The sequence below is a fragment of the Mastomys coucha genome, unplaced genomic scaffold (assembly GCF_008632895.1).
Source record: "Mastomys coucha isolate ucsf_1 unplaced genomic scaffold, UCSF_Mcou_1 pScaffold22, whole genome shotgun sequence".
NCBI classification, from domain to species: Eukaryota; Metazoa; Chordata; class Mammalia; order Rodentia; family Muridae; genus Mastomys; species Mastomys coucha.
In genome coordinates this window covers 258,975,166-258,981,559 of record NW_022196905.1, presented here as the reverse complement: position 1 = coordinate 258,981,559, position 6,394 = coordinate 258,975,166, and the positions used below count along the sequence as shown (strand labels likewise).

The window sequence follows — 6,394 nt, the reverse complement described above, 5'->3', positions numbered from 1 at the left end:
GGGGGGGGGGGGTCGAGTTCTTTAAAGAGCCCATGTTCGAGAAGCTTAAGTCCACGGAGGCGCCGCTGCGCCAGGGGCATCATTAAGTAGCTGGGGTTGCGGTCAGAGGCGAGGCCGCCGCCTCCAGAAACTGGCACAACCCACCGCGCCACCGGCCCCAGCGCACCGCCTTCCCATTCTTGGCGCCCCCACCCACCCTACCTCACCCAGGCACTTCACCGGGATGACTCAGGGAGCGTCCTGAAATTCCTCGGCACCCACAGGCGGCGAGGAAAGGGACTGTGGGCCCCAGCGTCCCCGCCCCCAACGCGACCAGCCCCTAGAACACCCCTTTCCCGCCACCTGGGAGGCGCGGGATTACAAGGCGAGCCGGGTAGCCGGGGTCCCTTGGCCAGACCCAGCGCGCGGAGAGCAGTCAGCGAGGTGGCAAGGTCGTCGCGAGGTCCCGGGATCCCCCCGCCCGCCCTTTCTATCTACACAGCTCTCTAATGATCCTTCGCTTTCATACTTTCAAGCCCGGAGGCCACCGCACTGGGAAGCGGGGGGCACCTTAGCGCCGCTGCGGGTTTCAACTTTCCACCGCGGTGCCAGCCCCAAACCTGCCCCGGGACAAGCCCGCGCAGTGCTCGGCAGGCGCGCACTGCCTCCCCCGCCTTCCTCCCTCCCGCGCCAGCCGGGACAGCGCCGGGAGCGAGCGCGGGCGCCAGCACCCCCCGTCCATCTGTTCCCGATGACGCCGGCGGCGGGCAGCTCTCGGAGCCCGCGCCAGCAGAAGCCGCGGATGCCGCGGGGCGGGGGCGCACGCCGGGCCAGTCTTGCACAAGACCCTAGCCGACCACAAACGACAAGGGAAACGGGGGAGGAGGGGGCGGCGAGGACGGGCCGAGTTGCTGCTCCTACCTGCGGCCACCGGGTCCCTGGCCCCACACACGCGTCGCGCGGCCTTTGGTCCACGCGTTAGTTCGCGTCGCTCCCGGCAGCGTGACCTCTGCAAGTTTACGACGCTTGCGACCCAGAGGATGCACCGGATTCCCCGGGAGTGGGGGCGGGGAGAGGCGCCTTCACCCGCCGGGAATCGCACGCAGGAGGGGGGAGGGGGACAGGGAGGTGTCAGGAGAGAGAAACAACTGGCCTGGAGCCGTAAAAACAAAATGAAAAACCTCCCGGGCTGGTCCAACCCCTTTCCCACCTGGATTACTGGCGGGGGGGGGGGGGGGGGGGGGGGGGGGGGGAGGGGACAACATGTAAATGAGCAGCTCGCACCTGGCCGCGCTGCCTGCGGGCCAGGTTCCCCAGGTAACAACACCCGGCTCTTCCTCCCTATCTTGTCGCACCTTTCTCCCTAGGGGTGTCTAGGAGGCCAAGTTCAATCACCTGTTTGCTGAGAACCAGGGAAGGCCATCCTATAAATTTGTGGGTGACCACTATGAGCTATCACCTGTTTTGCTTTTTTTTTTTTAAAGAGCTGGCTGCCCCCCCCCCACCTTCAATACAATGAAGCTCCACTGAAAACCGTACCCCAACCGGGGTTTCAAATGAGGAACTTGCCCGGAAGTATTCAAGGTTACAGGCAAGCAGGTGAGTCAGGCATCTCCCCCCAGCTTCTCAAACCACAGGAGTCTGTCTGCAGCCCAGACTGTCCAAGGTAGCAAAAGGGTGACAGACACCCACGGTGGCCACAGGGTGACAGCAGTGAGCCAGCTATGTGTACCCAAGCCAGAAAATGCTGGCAGTCACCAGGAGATGGATGGTCCTCACTGTCTCTCCACCCTGCCCCAGGAAATCAGTAATCCCTAGCAGGGCCTTTGAGTTTAAGGGTGGGAATTGCTCTCTGCCAGCCACGTGGCTGGCTCCTTGTTAACGAGATGTGTACTCTGTATGGCTGGACTGCTAATTCCCTCCCAGGCTAAAAGCTAACCTCCTTCTAGCTGCACCCCCACCCCTCCTAGCAACCTGAGCTATACAGCCTTCCCTCTCTGGGTCCTTTCTCTTGGTTCTGTTTGTTTGGGGAAGTTGGCTGAGAGAGGATTTGAAACATAAAATGCTAGGGGAAGTCCTGGGAGGTGGGAGGAATCTCCCAGCTCAGGACACTTACTTGCCTGTCTAGGACACAGAAGTGCCCAGCTTTCCTCGCTAGGATTCTGCCACCCCAGGATACCTGCCTACCACCTAGAATAGGGAGAAGGATCCCTCCAGCCCTTCCCAGCTAAGCTGGGTCTCTGTAAATCCCACCCTTTCCGAGAGGTGAACTGAAAACCTGAGGCAGGAGGGGTTTCCAGACCTTCAGGGTCTGCCAGAACCAGGACAGGTATGGGTGGTATCCACTGGACACACATCATGTCTCCAGGCCTGTTTCACAAGGGCCTCCCCATAAACAAAACGGAAAATGAGAGAGCCACAGCTCAGAGAGGCCACGGGACAGATACCAGAGGCTCACAGGCGGGCCACATGAGGCAGCCGGAGTTAGGGAGGTGAGAGAGCAAGCTGGCGGGCTTAGAGCCTCCTCACCAGGGTCATGGTCCCACCTGAAAACCCTGTCTGAAGTGAACCCTGAATGTCAAGTGGAGTCCTGCCTTCCAGTCTTCCACCTGGGACTGAGCGGGAAGACTTAAGATGATGTGTTTTCCCGTTCCGACTAGCTGCCCTCACCAGAGGCGACTACTTAGTCATCCGGCATCTCCACATGGGTACTGGAGACCTAGACCGCAGCATGGACCAGACTAACCATCACAAAGAGACTTTCCTAGCACAGGCTTGCTGGGCTCCTGTCATCGAGTGCCCTCCAGGTCTGGCCAGGCAGGTGGTGACCACCACTACCAAGTGTCAATGAACCTGCCTGTAGGTTCTGAAATTGGAACACACACCTGACTTACAGTTGCTTATTTACACCTGGCGGTATTCCGACAACCCCCCCCAAGGACACCTTCAGCAGAGTTTGTCACCCCAGTTACTAAGACGGGGAGGTGGTGTCTCTGAGTTCGGGTTCTCCCTCTGCAGCAGAGGGAAGCCCTGTGGAAGGGAGGCCTTGAATTTCCGGCATCTTTGCTTTGGTGAAGTCTCCACTTGGTAAAAACACTTGTTACCCAGAAAACCATCCTGGTTGGGAGGGTTGGAAGGGGGCAGAGAGGGCCCGAGTAGCAGAGAAAGGGAGTCTGTCCAGCCTCCATCCATCTTGACCACGTCCTCACGGTAGCTACCAAGGCCTCAGACTGGCTCCACTTTTCTTTCTCTCCCCTCTTCCCTGTCCCACATCGGCAGCCATTCTTCAAAGCCCTGCTTAGATCTATGCTCCTAGAAGGCTTTTCCATCCCTGCCTCTTGGAACTCACCTTTCCAGGCTGGCCTTACCCATTCAGACCGCAGTGGGCCTGGAAAGCAGAATTTACCTTTCCTTAAACTGTTCTAGGGTGTATGGGAATGACACCCTGTGGAGGCCGAGTTTCAGGTTTTTCCCAGCCTGCTTGGGGGAGTGGGGGGGGGAGACCCCTGTCTAGCAGCAATGACTTCGCGAGGAGGCTGGGGGCTGCCTGTGACCCAGGCCATGATGCGGGACAGCGAGGAACGGAAGGCAGTGGACCTCTTTCTACCTAAGACGCGGTCTGACAGCTAGCTGTTGGGAACTGAGGTCACCCAGGCAGCAGGAGGGGGTTAAGACCTCGCGGATCCCCTCGGCCCATTGGGGAGTTTTTCCTCTTAACCCTGGGCCTCGGCGCCACTTCCTGCGCTTTCAGCGCCGGCTCCCACCCGCGCCCCGCACACAGCTGCACTCCTTTACAACCAGTTAACAGCTGTTTTGCATAGATTTTCAATTCTAATTGCCTCGCTTTGTGAGCGCCTCGGAGCCCCGGTGAATGGGGACGCCGTGGCGCACGGCTGGAAGGCGGGCGGGAAGAGGGCACTTGAGGGGAGAAGAAGGGAGCCAGTGTGCGCAGGCTGCCTGCCTTTATGTTTCTAAACAGGAGAAGAATGTCCTGGCCACCAACTGCCCCTGCTCCAGCATCTCCACCCGGAGCCTCAAAATCTGTACCTAACCCGGGCCAGCCCCTCCACCCAGTGACCCAGCCCCTAACCTCCCCCGCTCACCCTCCCCTGCCCCCTCCCCCACCCGCCCCCAGCAGACAGCCAGGAGCAGCTTCCTATCCCTGCAGGCTCAAGGCCCCTCCTCCTACAAAGCACCCCTCCACCTAGGCTACCGCAAGCCACCCCAGACAACAGCTTACTAAGCCACCGGCTCAGAGCCCAGCTCTCCCCACCCCCAGCTCTTTAGGACTCAGATATGAGAGGCTAATTGGACCATGAAGTTGAGCAAGGAGAAATCGCACTCTCTGGAGACAGCTGGCATCTATAAAAGAGAAATATTTGCATTTAAAACCTTTAAACTTTATATGGCTGGGCCAGAGCCAGGCAGGGGAGGAAAGGGTGAAAGGGGGTTGCTTGGACCCTCCCTCCAGAGGACAGAGACTCCCCAGAGAAGCTCTGGGATTGCTGGCACTACATTTATGTCACCAATAGCACTCCAGTGGCCACTGCCCTCGGTGGCCTGGCCTTGCTCAGGTTCAAGTTCTTCTTGGCTTGTGAATTCCTGGGGACAGCTGTAGAAGTCCCCAATTACAATCATCCTCAACTCAACTTCGTTACAGCCTCTTTCTGTGGTGAAGAGGAGGCAGGGCTGCTTACCCAGTCTGCTCTGGTGACTTATGCCCTCATCATGAAGCACAGCCCGTGGTGATCCACGGAGGTGACACCACCCCGCCTCCCCACCCTACACCCTACTCAGGAGCTGTCCCCCAAAAGGCCCTTGTCCTGCACTGAAGTGTCATCCCTGTGGCGATGCCAGGTTTCTATTTCCTTCCATGCCTACTCCCTATTTTTATATTTGAGAGGAACCTGGCCACGTTTTCTCCACTGTCAACATTTGCGATGGAGAGCCAGGAGGCCCTGTCCCTGAGTGGTCTTATTTTAGCAGGCTTTTATGAAAGCGCCGAACAGCCAGAATCACATCCAGTCCTGACTACCTGGCAGGCCTGTGTGGAAAGAGAAAGAGAGGGCTCAGGCAGCGGGGCCCTGGCTTCAAGGGCACACAGCACAAGGGTGGGTGAGTCTGTGTCCAAGAGCAGTGACCAGCCAGCAATGGGAGCCCCTATTTTCTTCACCTACACAAAACCCAATTTTCAGTGAACAAGCTGCCCCTTCCTGGCTTCTGTTCCTGTCAGAACTGGCTCCTGGGCCTGGACTGCCTGTGTCCCAGCTTGGTGTGGAGGCCTGTGACCAATGGACACACCCTCATTCCTCCTCCAGTGCTTCCCACTAGCCGTGGTACATACCAGTTCATGTCTCCGTGGTTTCCCACCTTCTAGCCCACACTCAGACCTTTCTTAGATGACCAGGTGCCATTCAGGGATCATTCAAACACAAGCTGTGTATTTACCTCAGTGGTGCCGAGGCTGGACTATCCTAGCACATGCTACACAGTCAATTCCCAACTCTCAAGAGCCAGCCTTGAATACAGCTCCCAGAATCCCAGTTCCTGCTTGTAGGAGAGGTCAACAGTGTATGTGTATGGCTGGTACCCAGGTTTCTAGGGCTGGTGTACAGACACCCCCACATGCCCAGGGACCAGGACTATTGGCTGAGTCTTCGTGAGGAGGAAATGAATGACGGAATAACAACAACAACAAAATTCCTTGAGTGACCTCACAGGGAGGCCAGCCCCGGGTAGAACCATCAGACCAGCAACTTGGAAAAGAGAGCACAGACAGCCCCTTCTATGCTTTAGGTCTCTCGGCCTGGCTGGTCACCTCCAGACACCACTGTGGGTTGCCAGTCCAGCCCACCTGTGAATAACCACGTAACCAAACTATGGTGGAATATTAAGCCACGAAAATGTAACAGGGTCCCGATATGTACTATATGGTAGATAAATTCAAGGACAAAGAACACTCAAACCATACAAGCATCCCGCACAGATGTTTATACTAGTACCATTCAATTAATCATACAGTTGTCAGATGGTCGTGATACCTTGTCCATCAGCTGGGGAATGAGTTTTAAAAGCGTAGTATGTCCATTCAGTAGGGTATTGTCTGGTCCTAAGAAGAAACGAAAGGCTAGGGATGGTGGCTCATGCTTATAACCCCAGCATCCAGGAGGCTGGAGCAGGATGCAACACAAAGAGAAACCTTGTCTTATTCTTGGCTTCTGTTTTTTCAAGACATGGTTTCTCTAGGTAGCCATGGCTGTCCTGGAATGCAGGGTGCTAGGATTAAAGGCGCACACTGCCTACCAAACTCAGCAGGGAGAAATCCTGTTTCTTTTTTGTTTGTTTTATTTTCAAGACAGAGTTTCTCTGTATAGCCCTGGCTGTCCTGGAACTCACTCTGTAGACCAGGCTGGCC

At 56.9% G+C, this 6,394-nt stretch overlaps 1 protein-coding gene across 6 annotated transcripts in view; it reads right to left on the bottom strand.

Moving 5' to 3' along the window:
- The window catches only part of Gse1 (Gse1 coiled-coil protein), a 360,758-nt gene that overhangs the window by 44,268 nt on the left and 310,096 nt on the right, over window positions 1-6,394 (bottom strand). The window contains exon 1 of one of the 6 annotated variants that reach the window (XM_031341587.1): window positions 901-1,060. The exons of the other annotated variants lie outside the window; for them this stretch is intronic. The gene's annotated coding sequence lies outside the window, so the exon portion shown is untranslated. Of the gene's footprint in view, window positions 1-900; window positions 1,061-6,394 lie in introns of those variants that run through there. 6 annotated transcript variants of the gene reach the window in all.